The sequence below is a fragment of the Lethenteron reissneri genome, chromosome 2 (genome assembly GCF_015708825.2).
Source record: "Lethenteron reissneri isolate LAM-NWPU_2019-01 chromosome 2, ASM1570882v1, whole genome shotgun sequence".
NCBI classification, from domain to species: domain Eukaryota; kingdom Metazoa; phylum Chordata; class Hyperoartia; order Petromyzontiformes; family Petromyzontidae; genus Lethenteron; species Lethenteron reissneri.
The window spans coordinates 5,510,389-5,531,441 of NC_083780.1; the positions used below are offsets into that span (position 1 = coordinate 5,510,389).

General features: G+C 51.3%; 1 pseudogene; it reads right to left on the minus strand.

Annotated features, from left to right (window-relative positions):
* Positions 1-21,053, minus strand: part of LOC133341705 (leucine-rich repeat-containing protein 15-like) — a 54,955-nt pseudogene that overhangs the window by 6,221 nt on the left and 27,681 nt on the right.

Below are 21,053 nucleotides of genomic sequence, written 5' to 3' on the forward strand. Positions count from 1 at the left end.
ACATTCCATTGTGGTAGCATCCTCCTGAATACAGTCTCGGAACTCAGTCAACCTCCCATGGACAGGCGAATGCCGGAATTAATTCCACTCATCGAAACACCCCAGCGGGGAGACCTGTGAGTTGATCGCTGAGTACAAATCGCATATCAGCAGCCTCCGCCTATTGCTGTAGAGCAGCCTCTACAAGAGAGCGTCGCTCTTCACACGGCAGTGGAGTTCAACACGGGTGCCTGGGTCGCGTTAGCGGCGTCGTGTTCACCTCACATCGCGGCACCTCGCTCCATGCCGCGCCAACAAAGCGGTGCAGTACAGCGACCCGCACGGTGTTCAGAGCTCGCATTCCCTATGGAACATTTTTACTCGATCAGTAGTGTAGCGGTTAGCGCGCTGTGCTGCGAACCTGGCGATGCAGGTTCTATTCCTAATCACGGTCAACACCAGTGACGATTATCTGAACCGGTCTTGAACGTCGTCTCTATCTCGGTGCCCAGGAACAAAGCAGAGACCGTTCCTGGCAGCGCTGGCTCCGTTTGTCAAACGCGCCCCTGGGAACGCTCTTCAGCTGGTTGTTGTACAGAAACAGCTGCTGCAGATTCACCAGGCGGGCAAACACCCCAGCGTGGACAGACGTGAGGTCCTCACTGCGCAGGAACTTCAAACACTCTCTCGCTGCCGTTTAAGGACGACTCTAGCAGACTGAATGAAAAACGATTACAATGAGCACTGGTTACTTGTATCAACCCATCAAGCTTGTGAGCGAATTGGTGTTGTACAAAATTATCAAAGTAATCATTCAAAGTCATTTGTCGATCCAAAAGTTCCACAAGGCGTCGGCGAGTCTACAAAGGCGATGACTTCAGGAACACATTCAGACCGAATGATTACAGCACCTGACCTGGCTGGTGAGTCTACGGGAACTTTTCCTGAGTGATAACAAATTAACTGAGATGCCCGCAGGCGCAGGAAAGTTGCCGACACTGACTCACTTCGATCTGGCCCTAAACCAGTTGAAGAGCATTGCTGGGAGATTGGTTCACGCTTTCCACCGTGTGCCGTTTCCAGGAGTCTCGAGCCGAATTCGGGCGAAGCGCTCAACACTGGCAGCGCTCAGTGCCCCGGGTCAGTTGTCAATCTCTTCAGCAAGGAGTAACAGATTGAGGTGCAGCCCTGCAATTGCCTGGCTCACGACACTGATGTCGGAAGGGTCTCCACTGGAAGGAGCTCTAGAAATCTCATGTGAAGGGTCTTTAGCCGATTCTTCCACGATGGCCGGACGTCTTGGACGCGGTGGGAGTAGCCACCCTTTGCTCCACGACACGGGATGCACCGATCGGCTGTGATGAATCCATTTGTATTTCTGGGTGAACAGAAGCAGGAGGTTTAAAATATATATAAGCTTCATCATCATATCAGCGACCACTTGATTAAAATCCACTTTGCTAACATTTTCTCCACATTATCAGACTGTGGACTCAACCGTCACGAAGATCATCATCTAAAATAAGCATAAACAGCTACACCCTTTTCATCTTCATCCTAAATACACAGTAGGGTTAATGAATATCATAATCTACCATCATAATCAACATATAGAAGTAAAACACAATAACCATTACTGTGAAGTTCACTCTGCAGTTCAGACAGAATACCTAAACCAGTCCAAAGTTTAGTTTGGAATTAAGCACTCCCAGAAGGCCGTGATGCTGATGAGTTGTGCAAAAACTACTTTTAATAGTTACGTGGAGTGGAAAGACAAATCCGAGGGAGAGGCATTGTCTGGTTATGTAGTTTGTAAGAAAAATGCTGATAATACATTTCAGACGAATGATCGACTTCACGTGATAATCGCTCCATCTCTTGTGTGTGTGTGAGTCACGTGTGGCTGTATGGAGCAGCAATGCAGTGAGTGCAGGGCTGGCGCCTCGGCGTCTCTGCGAAGCGTCAAGACCAGTCCCAGGGGTTACTGTGCAGCCAAATGTATTGCAGCTTCGTAAGGCTGTCGAAGGCGCCCTTGGGAACGGTCGTCAGCTGGTGACATTGGTCGGTTGTCTCCTCGTCCATCGATCCACATTATCCACACACACAGTGTACGTAGATAGCATATGCACATGCATACATGGACATGCAAATAATGTACTCAATACGCACATAAAGAGGGGTGTACTGATATACATATAGTATACACTTACCAACACGTATGTATATATGCACAAGTACTGTGTGCATACTTACATATTAACGACAGTGCTATTGACGAAAGTGAGTTGTTTTGTTATTTTTAGTGTAAATTCACTAAAACCCAATACACAGACCGTATAATGAACGTGTATTTTTCATCGTATGATTCCATTTGTACCAAGTTGATATTCGCTTAAGAATCAGCGTTGGCTCAACCCGCCGGGGTGTTTGAGAATTACCAATTGATCATTCATATCATGACCCATGGCGTTGATATGACAATTGTAGGAAACTGAAGGAAACCCCGAACGAATATAAAATATTTCCATTCTGCATTGTCTTAATTTGGAAATAGCCACTCGTGTTATTGATGTAGTGACGTTTTTAATGGTGTCACGATGGTGTTAGCGCCAGCTACTGTCACAAGAGTGCTACTGTTTTCGTCTGGAACCTCTCTCTGTCACCAGAGTAAGTACGGCATGCGAGCCCGCCCTAGGGGCCATAGTCCTGGTGACGGCCTGAGAGAGGGCAAGTAGGGACGTGACAGTTTGTGTGAACCCGAGAGGGCACGTGACCGGGACAGGGTAGTGAGGGGGGCCCGAGGGGGGCTTGAGGGACACGTGGTGCTTAGTCGAGATCCTTGGGGCAAGGTCTCGAAGGGGGCGTGGCCGAATGCGGAGCGAGGCCACGCTCAGGATCATAAAGTGGCAGTCCCGAGAGTGTTCTGGACTCGTCTGTGGGATCAACCCTGGGTGCGACATCTCTTCGGTCTTCGCTCAGCATCGTGGGTCAGACAGCGTGTAAGCTGACTGACCCGTTCGTGTAGTTAACCCGCTACTCACATAGTTAACCGTGTAGTTATCACCTAGATGTTGAAACAGTGTACGTTTAGAGTTACCCGGTTGGGAAGTTGTTAAATAAACTTGTTGCCTCCAAAAACAAGTGTGTGCCTCCGTGTTCACCACTACATATATATACAAAAGAAAGCAAATGTTCGTGAAATATGATACTGTTTTTCTGGCTGTAGTGAACCCCAATCCAGGGACATGCTGGTGAATTTCCACATCTTGTATTTGTCCTGGAATCTGCTGATGGTCGTTCCCGAGGGGGTGTTTGACCGCCTGGTGAATCTGCAGAAGCTGTTGTTGCATGATAATCAACTGTCGGCTCTCCCTGCCGCGGTGTTTGACAAACTTACCAAGCTTATAGAACTGAGACTACCTGACAACCTTGTGAATTTACAGAAGCTCTTTTTGTATAAAAAAAAATCTATTAACGACTCTACATCCTGGAGTATTTAACAAATTCGTCCAACTAACTATTCTGACGGCTCTACCCAATGGAATTTTCGACAAACTCACCCAGCTCGTAACACTGGATCTGAATGGCAACCAACTATCATCCATTCCCGCAGACACGTTCCATCAGCTTGTGAAATTACAGAAGCTGTGGCTCAAAAACAACAAACTGACGGCTCTTCCCGCCGGGTTGTTTGACAAACTGACCCAGGTTAGTTCTCTGAGTCTGAACGACAACCAGTTGAAGAGCATGCCCTGGGAAAGTTTGTCTCTAGAGCTGGATGCACAATGCCCATCTTAAACCTGTTTTACTATTCTGTGTTACGCGTGCATGTGTAGAGGCTGTGTGTGTGAGTTTTAAGTGAAAGCCATGTAAAGTCGATCTTATTCGACTTATTGAAAGTCCTCAATTACAGCAAAGCCGTTCGCATTGTTTTACTGTTTTTTAATCGTAATTCACTATCAGACGTACATCCGATCATGTCTCAAGACAAACATATATATATAAAAATACCCAGCTCTGTCATTCTGTGACTGTGATTAACGCGGCACAGATTGGTTGAAGTGCGTCACGTGACCGCGAGCAAGCAGCCAACCAGAGGTGCGCCCCTCCCAAACATGTACGCCCCCGAGGTGATGTGCGCCCTAATAAGGCGCTGTGGACAGCTGATCTGCCAGCACGCTCAGGGGCTGACAAGGGTGGGGGCTGAGGGGGACGGGGGGGACCCCCCACCACTTCCTAAGACCCCTTAAGAGCTACCAAATAATCCTAACAGTTCTTTCACTGATTAATAAGTCATAGCTCTTAGAAGTGAATGTCAATATCACAACTAAAGTTCAAATACATTTTCATTCATTCACATCAAAGTTACATCGCGGGATCGTCCAAAAACGTATGTAGAGTGAAAGTTTTAAGCCGCTCTTATTCGACTTATTGAAAGTCCTCAAGTACAGCAAAGCCGTTCGCGTTGTTTTTTAGCTTTTTCACCGTAATTCACTATCAGCCGTACATCCGATCGTGTCTCAAGACATTAAGTTAATAAGTAGTTGAAGGTGAGTTATTTAAGAATTAAATCTGACAAACAATGCACATGGTTATAATTACATCTTTACTGTCGTTTTATTGGTGCTTAAATCCACTGCTGGATTAAGGCCCACCGCACGTTAAGCGAGTGGATCCTAAGGATTTACTTGACCAGCCTGTTGGGGGGCGCCGCAGGCTGTGGTTGTTGGAGTGCACATTATATTATACAACCTAGTGTATAATATAGGGTACAAGCCCAGGCCGCGATAACACGTGACATGCGCATGCAGGCTGAACAAAGCTTAACAAAGACTGAGGCGCGTGGATAGCATCTACAAGCATCCAGCAGCATCCCGTCTTGTGTGATGCTTTGCCGAGGCAGCCTACTCACACGAGGTAGTTCTGTTTACTCAATCGCGTAGTGTCCAATTTGCGTTATGAAACACGCGTTATAGAAGAACAAACTGTAAGAATGTAATAATAAAATGAATGTCCAATTACTGCCACTGAGTGGCAGTGATATCACCACCCTTGGAACTGATGGTCGGATTAACGTAGGGAGATTTCAGAGCTGGAAAGTCGGGCTCTCCCCTCAGATATTAAATCTATGAGAGCGGGTGTTAACCTTTAAATGTAATTAAGGAAAACATAACAAGGAGTAGGTTAGGATGTAACACTATATGGAGGCGATATTTATTCAAAGCATATATTTAAAAAATATATAAAATTATGTGCTATGAAGGGCCGTGATCCAAAACATTGCCTGTTATTATATTTTCTTTTAAAGGCCCACAGTGTTGATGAATATGTTGATTTCTGTTGCTGTTGTTTGTGCTTGTACATCACCGTCAGTTGCAGTTTCACAAACAATGTTTTTTTTTTATGTTGAGAGAGACAGCAGCCCAAGGGAGCCCCCAATCTAAAAAGCCGCATGTCACTGCACTTTACCCGAGGCTCAATGCAACGAATGGTGCGCCCTCTGGTGGACACAATGCGGTATCGTACCCACAGTTGAACATGTTACGAGGATGGTGGTGGGAAGGATTCAAATGAGTCATCTCCCCACCTTATATGGCAGTTTTAGTCACGATTTAAATTTAAAATCATGCTACTCTGAGGATCTTAGCCGCGTTTTTGGCATTTACACTGAATTGTAAAGATCATACACGTGGTCTTGTCTGACGTAGCCGATCTGAAGCGATCGGCGATCGTAGATGTAGTATGCTGTTTGTGAAGGTATTTGTATTCGTTTTGTTAAACCAATTATATCGTTATTGGTAATTGTATTTTTTTCCTCAGCAAGTAAATCATTGCAATTGAGACAGAACAAAGCACCACAGTGCAAAGGAGATGGAAAACACGGCCAAAATAATAGTAGACTATTTAATTTAATCGTGACAATTAATCTAATGGCTAGTGGAGTGAATTACTGCATGTTTACCACCCAGCCATCAGCCTGTTACTGGACCACGATGGTTTCGATCAAAAGAACCGGCCATCACCACTTTTGTTGATGAACTCGGGCCTGTCCGAACAAGCACAAATAGAACAGAGAATGCGCGCAGTAATATTCTGTCACTGGATGTGATCGCCGCGAAGCAAACGAGTAGGAGGCTGCAGCGTCTTTGGAAGAAAACTGGTCTTGAGACAACTTGCTTACAGAGCCACCTGCAGATCTGCCAACTGACTCATGATTGAGTCTCGCAGATCGTTTATGCTCTGCACGTCAATTAGTCGGCTCGCAACCCCCGTGATCTATGACGCATCTCCTGGTTTCCAACCACCCATCAACGAGGCAACCAGGTCTATGTGTAGTGACATAGAATATGTCATGTGGCAGCATAGCGCTGGTTGCTGGCGGGGAAGGGGATCTGCAGCTTACAGCAGCCCTGACGACAGCAGGCCAGGTGACACACCAGAGAGGAATCTAGGGGAAATGTCACAGAAGGGGCACACGGGGAACCCGCGGGTAGGTTCTAGAAAGGGGGCGTAGCCGGAGGCGGAACCAGGCCACACTGACAGTAAAAGAAGGGCCCCTGGAGGGGACTTCGGGGCTGTCGTGTTGAGTGGGATCCCGTTGTGCTGCTGCTGGAGTCTTCGCCGTTCTTCTATCATCGTCTCCGTATTCACCGTCCCGGCGTTGCCAGTCAGGCAGTCTACCAACTGTCCTGACTGGAAACTGTAGTCGGTTATATACAGATTATTGGAAGTGTTAACTCGTAAGGCCGTGTTAATAAACAGAGTGCCTCCAACTCTTAGTGTCTCCGAGTCAGTCACTACATATGCACAGGATTTGCAATGTTCATCACCAATAAAATAGTGACGATCAAGACGGCAGTTTCTTACCTGAAGGTAACACATTCTCCAGATCTGCCATCTGCGTTTTGAACAACCTGGCACCGATGCAAAACTCGAGACCCTGGCACCAACGCCGGTGGCAGAGGTGTCGATGTTCATCGCACTGCTGCCAAATAACACATCGCCACTCAACTACATCCACACATCGATTCTCAAATCATGTTTGGATGTGCTTGCGCCGCTGATTGTCCACCTGTTCCACGGCATTGAAATGGCGCTACTAAAGATCACTGATGGCCTCTACAAGATAATGGATGATCCGAGCACCGCAGCGTTGGTTGGCCTCGATCACTCAGCCACCTTCAACACTATCGACAGTCATCGGGCGGCTACAGTCAAGGTTCGGTGTATCGGGTACGGCACTTGAGTGGATAGAGTCATACCTACATGGTCGATTGCAGTTCCTCAAGCAAGGTGACGAACAGTCATTGCCTATGTATGTATGTAGAGCTTCTTTCGCATCGTACATAGCTAACTGTGTCGAGTTGAAATACCACAAGGATCCATCCTCGGGCCCTTCCTATTTTCAGCATACGTCTCTCTAATCGCCGATGTCATATCATCGGATGATATCGAGTTCCATCAATATTCTGATGATACACAATTGTACACTGCAGTAAAGTGAAAGTGAGATATTGAGAGCCTCGGTATCGTCGAAGATTGCACATAAGTGGTGCACTGTGGTTTGCAAGAAACGAAATGCTGCTTCATTTTGAAAAATTGGTGGTTCTGCTGGTTACCACTCAGGGTCAGGTGGAAAAAATGTAGGAGAATGAGGTCTGGTGGTCCAGACTCCAGGGGGTGGTGGGGGGGGTCGATCAGATGGAGGAAGCTGGACCATGTGTAGTGGTGGTATTGACGTGCGCCGGCAGTGATGGATCACGGGGCGCGGGGTTGGGCACGCGATGTGGGCGTGGCATGGACGCGCGCGCCGGTGGTGAGGCGCGCTCACACAAGCTGGGAAAAGAGGATCGTAGCGAGTGCGCAGTGATTGGTCAGATAAGTGGGTACTCTCAGCGACGTCCGCAGGAGGGGTATAAAGGGGGACGCGCGAGAGCACTCGTGGTCAGTGTTAACCAGTTGAAGACCGAAGACGGGGTGGAGGAGGTAGGGGCCCGAGACCCCTAGTCCCGCCGTCCTTGTGGGGACCGGGGCCCTGTGTGGCTCGGAGCCGAGACTGGGGGGACCGTAGTCCGACGCCCGTGTGGGTCGGGACGGTGGTACCCAGAGCCGAGACGGGCACCCCGGCTGGGTGTGTCCCGGAAGGCTACGGGCCGTAAGAGCCCGTGTCAGTACAGCTGAGTGGGTGTTGGTCACCCGTGTAGCTGAGTGGGTGTTAGTCACCCGTGTAGCTGAGTGGGTGTTGGTCACCCGTGTAGCTGAGTGGGTGTTAGTCACCCGTGTAGCTGAGTGGGTGTTGGTCACCCGTGTAGCTGAGTGGGTGTTGGTCACCCGTGTAGCTAAGTGGGTGTTGGTCACCCGTGTAACGAAGTTGTAGCTGAGTGGGTGTCCGTCACCCGTGTAGCTAAGTGGGTGTTGGTCACCCGTGTAACGAAGTAGGGTGTTAGTCATCCGTGTAACTACAAGTTGGTGAAAATAAAGAGTGTGCTACCCGTGAAGTCGTCTCCTGCCGAGTTACTACTTTACAACTGGCGTCAGAAGTAAACCTGTCTTCAAGGAGAATGGACACAAGGAAGACTTCTCGTTCCCACGTGCAAGACCGGGGAGACGACGACGTACCGGTGACACCACCCTCGGGAGGAGAGGACGAGGAGTTGCCGCCGATGCAGCACTTCGCGGAAATGGCCGATGCTCCGCCCGCCTCCGACACCAGCCTGCAGGACGCACATTCCCGCCTGGCGGAGTTGCTGCTCGCCGCCGCTGCGATCTTGGCGGAGATCTCCGTTCCAGCGGCCGGTGGAACGCCTGCGGGGTTGGAAGAGGCGGCGCGGCTGGAGGGTTCCCGCCATAAGGCGTTTCGCGCCAAAAGTTTGGCAGTTGGCGCCATTTTTGAGGGTCCGCCTCCGGTTGGCGGGAAACGCGGGCACCACGTGGCCAGAGGTCTCCACACAGCGCAGCCCGCGTCATCGGCGAGCGCCGGAGCTCTCCATTTTGCGCCTGCAGAGGGAGCCAACATTTTCTACAACCACAGCGGCGCGCGGGAAAATCGTTCCAACGACGACGACGACGATCGAGTTCTCCAGCAACGATTGCCCGCGCTGTCGGTGTTCAAGGCAAACGGGGGCGACTGGGGAGCCTTCCAGCGACGGTTCATCGCGCATCAAGAAATGTCGGGGTGGTCCGACACCACTGACCTGCGCGCGCTGCCAGCGATGCTCGACGACGACGCGCTTGCGGCCTTCACGTCTGCCCCGAGGTCGTCCCGCTCAACGCTCCAGGCCGCGCTGCACCTGTTGGCCAAGGTGTTCGGGCCGCCCTCGACCTGTCGCCACCAGTTCTACGATCGGCGGAAGGTGGTTGGAGAAACAACGCTCGCCTATCGCACGGCGCTGCTCGCCCTGGCGGATTCAGCTTTTCCCCGCATGGACAAGGAGGGGAAGGACGCCATGGTGACGGAGCAGCTGCTGGCGCTGGCTCACGGATTGGGAGTTCCCATTAATACGGCGGACGAGATGGACATCTGCTCCCTGGGGATTGCCACGAGTATCCATGCTTACGAGGTCCTACAGCGGAAGCCGATGGTCGTCTGCGCATCGGTGGAGAACGGGCACCGGCCGCCACGATCATCGGACCTCAGCCTGCTGTGCCTCGGGAGGAGGCCTTCGCTGGTTCGAGGCCGGGGGAGTGGAGAACGGGAGGTCGTTCGCCCACACGCTCCTCCCGCAAGCTGGAGCAACCGAAACCTACGGCGTCCCTCGTCGTCTGCTACAACTGCGGCCTTCGGGGCCACGTCGCGTCCGGGTGCCGGGCCCCGCGTCAACGCACCGCGGGACCACGTCCGGACGACGACCAGGGACTCAAGACATCCCAACTGAACCCGGCAAGTCGCGGCACCTCACACGTTCGGTCCACACGCACGGCACGTTCGGGTCGCCGCTTAGCGGTGGGGGGACCGTGTATGGGCGCCGGGGGTTCGGTTCGGCGAGAGGGGTCCGCGTACGGCCCGAAGGCAGTCGAGTGGTCCGAATTGGCCCACAGGATTGTGGCTGCGTCGGCCGGGTCGTCCGTGATAACGGGGTACATTGACGGGGTTGAGGTCCGGGTACTCGTGGACACGGGTGCGTCGGCCACTATTATTTCGGACCTTATTTATAATATTCTTCCCGTACAATGTCGACCACTTCTGCCGGTGGACGTACCATTTTACGCGGCAAACGGGGGATCTTTGGGAATCATCGGCCAGATTCGGGCGAATATTTGTATTGGCGACATTAAATTGGCGGGTCCTATTTTTGTATCATCATCGTTGGCCGTTCCTTGTTTACTAGGCACGGACTTTCTGTCTAAAATGCCCATAAAAATTCTCATAGACCAGGCCTGCATTGAGCTTCCGTCGGGTCGGCGGGTTGTGTTTTTGAAGAGTCCAAATAAGATACGCACGGCTTGTGCGACGGTGCAGGCGCTGGCAACCCGGACTGTACGGGTGCCCCCGGGATCGCAAATGTTGGTACCCCTTCGGTTGAGAAAACCCCTTGGGGCGGATGCGGGGGCGCAGGGAGTTCTATTGGGGCCGTCTAACAGGGCTAAAGGGGACCTCGACTTAGCGGTGGCCCAGACCATGGTGAGGGGGGACAGTGAGCCGTTCGTTGTGGTCCTGAATACGGGGTCGCGGCCGGCCGTGATTACGCAGGGAACGGTGCTCGCTCACGCCGCGCCGCTACCCGTCGAGGAACAGCTCGTTGCTCACGCCGATTCACATGTCGATACGCATCCCCAAAGTGAGGAGGGGACGGAGTGGTTGGACTCGTTGTGTGCCGGGTCCAGTACCTTGTCCAGTGTGCAGTTGGGTGCATTGAGGGGCTTGCTGCTCGAGTTCGCTGACGTGTTTAGCAGGCACAAGTACGACATTGGCTGCACAGACCTGTTGCGCCACCACATAGAGACTGGGGACGCGGCCCCTATTCGACAGAATCCCTTCCGGCTCAGTCCAGCCGAGAAGGAGCATGTGCAGTCGGCAGTAAATGACATGTTGGCGGCCGACATCATTGCGCCCTCTTCCAGTCCGTGGGGTGCTCCTATCGTCTTGGTTAAAAAACAGGATGGATCCCTGCGGTTCTGTGTTGATTTCCGCCGCCTAAACAAAATATCAATGGCCGATGCGTATCCGCTCCCCAGGATGGATGAGTCGCTGGATGCCTTGGCAGGAGCACAGTTTTTTTCGACGCTCGATTTGCTTTCGGGATTTTGGCAATTGCCCCTCGATGACGAATCAAAACCTAAAACCGCTTTCCGGACACCGGGAGGCCTATTTGAGTTCAACCGATTGCCCATGGGTTTACATTCCGCTCCTGCCACGTTCCAGAGGCTCATGGAATTGGTTTTGTCAGGCCTTCAATGGGACACCTGTTTGAATTACCTCGATGATATCATCGTTTTCAGCCGAACTTTTGAGGAGCACCTCCAGCGACTGAGGGCAGTGTTTCTCAGGATGCGTTCCGCGAAGCTTAAATTTAAACCGGCTAAATGTTTTCTGCTTCGGGAATCGGTCAGGTATTTGGGCCATATCGTTAGCCGTTCAGGGATCTCGACGGACCCTGCTAAGACGCAATGCGTCGGCTCATGGCCAACACCGACCTCTGTTACTGAAGTCCGCAGCTTCATAGGATTTGCCTCCTATTACCGTCGTTTTGTCAAACAGTTTGCCACCATAGCCAGGCCCCTGCACGCCTTGACGGCTAAAGGGGTGCGGTTTCACTGGGGGCCGGAGGAGGAGGCCGCGTTCTGCTCCCTTCGTGACGCCTTGGTGCAGGCTCCCCCCTTGTGTTACCCCGATTTCACGCAACCGTTTGTGCTCGACACGGATGCCAGTAACACGGGTATCGGGGGAGTGCTCTCACAGGTGGTCGGGGGGGTCGAACGGGTGGTCGCCTACGGTAGCAGGGTTCTGTCCCCCGCGGAACAACGCTACTGCGTGACACGGCGTGAATTGCTGGCGATTGTGTTTTTTATACAGCAATTCAGGCCGTATCTGTATGGCCGTCACTTTACGGTTCGCACGGACCATGCGGCTCTCCAATACGCTATGCGGGTGGCGCAGCCATCCGGCCAATTGTCCCGATGGTTGGAGGTCCTTCAGGACTACCAATTCACGACGATTTACCGCAAGGGGTTGCGCCACTCGAATGCGGATGCATTGTCACGGTTGCCGACGCGTACGGAATGCGCATGTCAGTTGGGATCGGCGCGGTGTAAACCTTCTGTCGATGTCCCCGCGGAAGTGGTGCTAGCCGCCACGGATACTACGGGGGTCGACGCCCCCACGGGGAGGGACTCGCTGTTAGCATTGCCTCTCATCGAGTGGGGCCGTCTGCAAATGGCCGACAGCTCCCTACTCGCGCTACGTCGGAAGGTTAACGTTCCCGAGGGCGGGGAAACGCGGGTCGGTTCCTGGGTGTGCAGACAGGGCCTCTTGATGAAGTGGGACTCCATGTCCCGGCGTCACATGCTTGTGGTGCCGGTTGCTGTACGGGGTAAGGTCGTCCTGGCTGCCCATGAACGACTCATGCATCTGGGGTTTCACAAAACGCTCGCCCTCATTCAGCGAGACTACTATTGGCCTGGGATGGGCAGTGACGTGGCGAACATTCTTAAGGGGTGTGTAGGGTGCGCTAAAAGAAAACCGCCACCAATAGCGGCTAATCCACCGCTTCAATCCATTCAAGTTTCGCGCACGAACGAATTGGTCGCGCTAGACATCTTGGGGCCCTTTCCCACTACACCTCGGGGAAATAAGTTCCTGCTGGTTGGCGTATAGTACTTCACCCGCTGGCCCATGGCGTGGCCACTCGCCAACCAGTCGGCTGCGGCAGTGGCGGACGCCTTTGTCCAAGGTTACGTTTTGGACAAAGGCGCCCCCGAACGCTTGCTGACGGATCAAGGGAAAAACTTTTCGAGTGTTTTGTTGCGCGAGGTGTGCGACCTGTTGGGTACAAAGAAAGTACGTACCTCCCCGTACCACCCGCAGACTGACGGTATGGTTGAACGTCTGAACAGGACGATTACGTCTATGCTGTGCCAACAGGTATGCGACGACCAGGTGGATTGGGACTTACAGGTACCGGGGGTACTAGCGGCCTATCGGATGGCACCCCATGCGGCGACGGGGTTTTCTCCATTTTTTCTGATGTATGGGCGAGAGGCTGATCCGGCCATGGACGTCCAACTGGGGATTTCACAGCCACGTGCAAATTCTAAATTGGCAGACCACATTAAGTTTAACATCGCCAAATTGGCTGAGGCGCGAGAGGCTGCGAGACTGAATTCACGCTCTCGGCAGATCGCGAACGAGCGATTGCATGAACGGAAGGTGCATACGCACAATTGGGAACCGGGCGATAAGGCCTGGCTGCATTGTCCACACGCACCGTTGGCTACGTCCCCCAAACTGTTGAGACCATGGAGGGGACCGGTGGAAATTGTGCGGGTTGCACGACCCCAGAGTATACAGATTAAATGGGGAAAACGCCGTTGGTACGTGCACCCCTCCCGACTGAAACCCTACGCGGCGCCGCGTGACCCCGGGTTGTGCCGTGACGACCGAGCGTGTGATGTGACCGTCGACTCGGGGAGGGATGTGTCGCAGGCTGATCCTCACGTGTCTCCACCTGACCCACCCCCAGGTGTCTCGGACCTGACGGCTGTTGACCGTCGGGAACCGGAACCCCGCGGCTCGCGCGGAGCCCCGATGCCTGGCCCATGCCTTCCTGAACTGCCGGCGCCGCCGGATGGCCAACTGCGTCCTGTGCCGTACGACGGTCCGGCAAGGCGGACTCGGGCAAGGACGCAACACTTTTCATGAAAAAAAAAAAAAGACATTTTTTTTTTTCTTTTTTTGTTAAAGCCCGACTTCGTTGCCGGCTTCCCCCTCTGCCGGGGTAATGTCCCGTTCAAGGGACGCTCGGACATTGGGACGCTGCATGAGTCGGAGAGAAAAGAAGAGAAAATGATTAAAGAAATTTTTTTTTATTGTTACTCTTTCCGCATACACAGTATCGTTGCCACTCGCCGGATTGTGCATGTTGTTCTTGTTGCGGGTGTGGCGGTTGCTGGGTTTTGCGGATTGCGGTGTTCATGTTGTGTTGTTAGGGTTTGTGTTATGTTACGGGGCACACATGGGAGTGAAGGGGTGTTGTATGTTTTATTAGCAGCCGGGTCGGCTGCGAGCTATGTGGTAGGGGGTGATGTAGTGGTGGTATTGACGTGCGCCGGCAGTGATGGATCACGGGGCGCGGGGTTGGGCACGCGATGTGGGCGTGGCATGGACGCGCGCGCCGGTGGTGAGGCGCGCTCACACAAGCTGGGAAAAGAGGATCGTAGCGAGTGCGCAGTGATTGGTCAGATAAGTGGGTACTCTCAGCGACGTCCGCAGGAGGGGTATAAAGGGGGACGCGCGAGAGCACTCGTGGTCAGTGTTAACCAGTTGAAGACCGAAGACGGGGTGGAGGAGGTAGGGGCCCGAGACCCCTAGTCCCGCCGTCCTTGTGGGGACCGGGGCCCTGTGTGGCTCGGAGCCGAGACTGGGGGGACCGTAGTCCGACGCCCGTGTGGGTCGGGACGGTGGTACCCAGAGCCGAGACGGGCACCCCGGCTGGGTGTGTCCCGGAAGGCTACGGGGCGTAAGAGCCCGTGTCAGTACAGCTGAGTGGGTGTTGGTCACCCGTGTAGCTGAGTGGGTGTTAGTCACCCGTGTAGCTGAGTGGGTGTTGGTCACCCGTGTAGCTGAGTGGGTGTTAGTCACCCGTGTAGCTGAGTGGGTGTTGGTCACCCGTGTAGCTGAGTGGGTGTTGGTCACCCGTGTAGCTAAGTGGGTGTTGGTCACCCGTGTAACGAAGTTGTAGCTGAGTGGGTGTCCGTCACCCGTGTAGCTAAGTGGGTGTTGGTCACCCGTGTAACGAAGTAGGGTGTTAGTCATCCGTGTAACTACAAGTTGGTGAAAATAAAGAGTGTGCTACCCGTGAAGTCGTCTCCTGCCGAGTTACTACTTTACACATGGACCAATCCTTCGATAAAGGACTCAAGTTTGGTGCAAGATGACAGCGGCTTTAGCAGGAGACTCAAGGTCTCGTGTTTCCTCCAGTGCCGTCAGACTGTCAAACACCCCGGGCTCGAGCTTCGTGATCTGATTATCATACAACCACAGGCCCTGTCTGTCGGTGGGGATTCCCGCAGGCACAGACGCGAGGCGTTTGCTCTGGCAGTACACAATTGTCTGATCGCACGAACACTGCGAGGGACGGGCGACGGTTTAGAGGCGGCTCACAACGGCCTCCCCTTGCACGCAAGCGGCGTCGCGTGTGGTCCAACATTGACACGAGTTGCCTCTTCTTGAAGCTCTCCGTGAAAATGTTTCCCCCCCAAATACTCTAAAGAGTGCTTCGTTTGAACATCTATATGCCGTAAATACTGACCACTTTTGAGGGGTTTTTTTCAGTTGTGTTGTGTTTGCGTCTAGTAGTTCACTTATTAGTAAAGCTATTGAATTAATTAATTCATATATATCTCAGCTTTCTCTTGAGAATAACATTACAATAGGCTATCGCCGACTTAATATGAAATCTATATTTATCAATGTGTTTATGTAATCATAAAAAGCCATGATCGATCCACTGCGAGCCGTATTCACGACCATGTGATGTAGTAGTCTGCCTCGCACCTACACACGAGCTGCTGTCATTACTCCATCTCCATGGTGGACGTACTTCCGGGCGCGTTCCCTCCCTTGGGTGCCACTTCGCTGTTGTTAACGACCATGGTCAATGTGCATTGGACATCGTGGATTATTCCATCATCCCTTCTCGCGCCATAGCCTAGCCAAGCCAGCTTACTTTTGTAAAACGTTAATGCCTTTTACAAGCGTTTGATCTCTGATCATTGCGTTCTTGTATCTGCCTCTCAATGTAAATCCAAGCTTACAATTCGCATTGCTTCTGTGCGCACTCGCTTTCGTTTGTTTTTTTAATTGCAATTTTTCGTCTTATGTTTAGTGTTGGTGAATCCAGGAATATGGAAACATTTGCCGTTCAAATTACAGCTTTGTCGAGTTGGCGGCGATTCGTTAACTCATACAGAGGGTGGGCTGAGAATGCGAGTTTACTTTGATTGTAGAGTCGAAGCGTCGACTCTGTAGCGACCGGCAGTAACACCTCTGAGAACGCTCTTCAGCTTATTGTTGCTCAGAGACAACTGCTGCTGATTCCCCAGGCGGTCAAACAACCCAGCGGGAAGAGCCTGCAGCTGGTTGCTGTTAAGATCCAAAATAGTGAACTGGGTTAGTAAGTTAAACACCCTAACGGCTACTCATGGCTGAGGATGATGATAGTGACCGGTTCTTTCAAAGTGAACTCTCATCACTCGCACGGTTATATGGTAGTGAACAGAATCATTTCAAATTAAGTAATTAACCAGAGCCACTTGTATTCTCTTCAATGCAGGCACGGCAGTTTACAAAATCTCAATTTGCTATCACAGACTCCTCTGATCTCAAACAACTTCAACTCACATCACATGAAACCTGACAGTTAAAGTGATTCCAGTTACTTCCATCGAGACCTGCTAGGTAAAATGAGTGTAATCTACTTGTAGAAACATCTGTGAGTTTAGAAGACCTCAATTCCCTTTCATATAAAGAAGTGTCAGATAAATCCACTTGAGTTCATTTCATAAAGAACCGCGTTATTAATTACCACATGATCCATACGCTTTTATGTCTCTCCCAGAGACCTCTTACATTCACCTCGATTCGCTTTCACAAAGATGTATTGACTCAAGCAAACTCCATTCACGTTCACAAATATCTATTATCCAAAGAAAACTCATTCATGTAATTTGAAGTGATATTTATTTAAAGTCATAAACATATGCTCAATAAAATGACATTCATTTAAATTGTAAGAGCTATACTTTTATGGGCACGAAAATTCCCCAAAACGGTGTCCGAAAATCAGTTTCGTTATCGTTTGTAAATATGAAAGATGCATTTGTGATTATACGCAACAATTCACTATCGCAGTGCCAATAGCAAGAGCCTCAGGGTCTCGTGTCTCCTCCAGTGCCGTCAGACTGTCAAACACCTCAGGCTCGAGCTTCGTGATGTGATTAGCCTAGTGAATCTTCAGCAGCTGGTTCTGTACAACAATCAACTGAAGAGCATTCCCAGGTGCCCGGATCCAACACAGTCAGGAACGGTCACTGCTGTGTCGCTGGGCAACGGGATAGAGATGACACTCGTCATCAGTAGCAATCAGTTTGTAAAGCTCCGCGTTATTGACATCCACAGCCATCGTCATCATCATCGTTGTCATCGTGCCCTCTTGTGCTACAAGTTGGTCTGCAGTGTCACTGCATATTAGTGAATAATGAGTGAATTGTGTGAATAATGAGAGCTGATTTTGATCGTTAACAGAAACTCGCATGTGCCATGCGGGTTTGTGGTAGTTCAGCAACAATAATAAGAATCACAACAACAACCACACAACAACGCAAAGCAAAAAATTAGCAATGTCAAAACAAAACTATACAACAGCACAGCGCAACAAGAGCGATTACACACGCAGCACCAGGAGCGCAACATTCTCATCAAACAGGAATTAGGCAAACGTCCTATTGGTGCAGCATCATCCTGAAAACAGACTCGGTACTCGATGAGGCTCCCATGGACAGGCGACTTCCAGAATTAATTCCACTGATCGAGAAAAAATGTTCCAGATGGAATGCGAGGCGAGCGCTGAACACCGTGAGGATCGCTGTATTGCACCGCACAGACAGTGGGCACAGCATGGAGCGAGGTGCCGAGATGTGAGGTGAACACGACGCCGCTAATGCGACCTTGCGACCCGTGTTGAACTCCACTGCCGTGTGAAGAGCGACGCTCTCTTGTAGAGGCTGCTCTATAGCAAGAGGCGGAGGCTGCTGATCTGCGATTCGTGCTCAGTGATGAACTCACAGCTCTCCCCTCCGGGGTGTTTGACAGTTTAACGCTACTGACTTATCTCGACCTTAGTAACAACCAGCTGACAGCTCTACCCGAGGGGGTGTTTGACCGACTGGTCAATCTGCAACAGCTGTATTTGTGTAGTGCTCGAACCGACACGACAGCTTCTTTTCTTTCCTCATTACTTTATTTCGCGTATTTCGATCAACACTCCTCCATCCAACATCGCTCAATGTTCCTCCCGCTAACACCGATCCACAGTTCTCCTCCGCGCTCTCCGCTCGCTCGCCGCGTCCTGCCGGCCTCGCTCGCTCCCCATCACTCCGCCGTCGACTCTCCTCTCCACTCTCTCCGCCACAGTTCGGCTGCTCTTATCAGCTCCGCCGTCCCACTCTGTCGCAACTACATCAGATTCTCTTACCACACTCCAGCCGCTTCCTACTGGCTTCGTTGTCTCACTGCTGTTCTACACTTGTCCACTGCTACCCTACACTTCTCCACTGCTACCCTACACTTCTCCACTGCTACCCTACGCTTCTCTACTGCTACCCAACGCTTCTCCACTGCTACCCTATACTGTTATTAGCTCTGCTGCTCCGACTCTTCCATCCTCTGTCTCCTCCCAAGCGCGAACTCCCGTCTCCTCCAAAAACCCCTGTCTTCATCCCCGAGCCAATTAATCCCCAATTAATCAGGGGCATCCCCCGCGACGCCACTCGCCCCCAGCCCCCGCTGCCACTTGGCATGTTTTTCCAGATAATGCGGCGCCACTCCACGACAACAACACCCTCTCGGCCAATCAGCGCCCTGCGTCCTTAATTACTTCCTGCCACCTGCTACCATCTTCAGACAGCGCGGCCCTACATCCCGACAACAACGACCAGCCAATCAGCGCCCCGTGTCCTATTTGCTCCCACTGTACACCGCGTTGCGCGCACACCGACTTCAGCGTGTGACGCATACTTTCAGGCACTACATTTGTATAAGAACCGACTGTCGTGCATACCCGCCGGGAGTGTTTGACAATCTGACGAATCTGAAGAATCTGAAGTTGTACAGCAACCAGTGACGGCTCTACCCGAGGGACTGTTTAACCGCCTCATGAATATATGTTCTGGATTGTGCTGCGACCAAATCACACAGCTGCCCACTGGCATTGACAACTCGCCAAGCTGAAGCTGTTGGCTCTGCAAGGAACCAGCTGAAGAGCGTCCCTGGCACAAAGCATGACTGTTGAGCTTGGGAAATCAGCTGCTGCTGACGATCTAAATGCTCGTGCTGATGATGAATGATGGCACTGATGCTTATTTAGAAAGCTTTTATCATTACTCATTCCTGCCAGTCCCCAAAAAACGACGATTAAATAATACAAGTTATTATAATTAACAGTTATAACAGTTGACGGGTAGGAGAATGATCACAAAAGGCAAACCATGTTGTATTTCTGCTGAAACTATCAGTCTACCACATTGAGAAAATTGTTATGATTTCAGGTTTTGCAAGAGGCTGACAATGCCGCATTCGCACTCGACTCATCCCACACGGGACGTCCCGTGCGAGCGCAGATCATTTCGCCTGGACAATTGCGTAGGAAACGCACGCGTGTGTACCCTCGCTGTACAGAGGCAGGGACGCACACGCGGGGCTCTGCGGCCTGTAAAGAAGCCCACGCGGTCTGAGTCCGACCCGGGTCACACCTCGGAAGCTAAGCATGAATAGGCCTGGCCAGTGCGTGCATGTGTGGCCACCGCGCACAAACCAGGCTGGCGCAAATATGCGGTGCTACGGGATGGACAGCAGAGGACAGTGCAGCCACTCGGACCTTTCGGGACTATTTATGACAAAAGCGGCGCGCGTTTGTTGATTTGTTTATGTTTCTGTACAAGAGCTGACGCTCGAACTCACAACAGAATAAACTCACCACGCAGAAGGGCATGGGCCTGGACCAAACACACCGTAGCGCGTCTTTAGCATTCATCAGGCGCGTGCGACGTGTAACTACTAAATTTGCGTATGAACGGAGACTCTTGGGGTAAACGTGTATGGAAAAGGGGACAGTGGATTCTATTGACTGAAAAATACTTCCAGCAATGTCCGGTTAATACTGTCACTTACATGGTTTGACATGCTTCCAAGGACAATGTAATTACGCCAGTGTTCTGTTGTAGGGAATGATGATTCTACAATTACCATCATCATCGTCAATGACTATTGCCATCAAAATAATGTATCAGCAACATAACGTCTTCTTGGTTCTTTCGGTAAAGTCACGTAGAAGGGAAGTAATAAAAAATAAAAAATAAAACATAATAAAATGCATTCTCACGACGTTTCGGCCACAACGCAAGCAGCCGTCCTCAGGTGAAGAACAGACGCTGTCTTTCCGACAGACCTATACCATAGAGCCCAATGCATCTCCGACCAGGAACACATTGCCAGTGAACTCAAAACGTACGCCAAGCTCTTAAGGCTAATGGTTACTCCGACTACACAATCCGCAAGGCCATCACTCCAACCATCAAGAAGGATCCTGTTGAGGAACCTATCAAAACCATCTCCTTACCCTACATTGCTGTGGTCACAAAAAAGATCTCCAAAATCCAGATTAAACACAAGCTCCAGGTCCGATTCACACACAGTACATAAAATCTGTGATCTGGTCCCGTCTGTAAAAGATGTGGTTCCAGACATACAGTACCCTGGCGTCTACAAACTAAGTTGCCTCTGTGGTAGCAGTTACATTGGAGAAACCAAACGACATGTCTCGGACCGCATCCGTGAACATAAAGCAGACCTGAAACACGGTAGGACAAACACCTCAGCCGTGGCAGATCACTGTTACAATTCAGTGGGCTGACATTGACTTTTCCAAGACGGAGGTTCTCTGCAAGCCATCTGGCTACCATGAGAGATTCGTTCATGAGGCGATCCACATATACAAACACAGAGACAATTTCAACCGAGAAGATGGATTCTGGCTCAGCAATCATTGGAAGGACGTAATACACCATTTCGGATCTTAACTGATTGTTGTTCACGTTACGGTGACTTTCAGACCGCAGTCCACTCACTGGCATGACTGTGT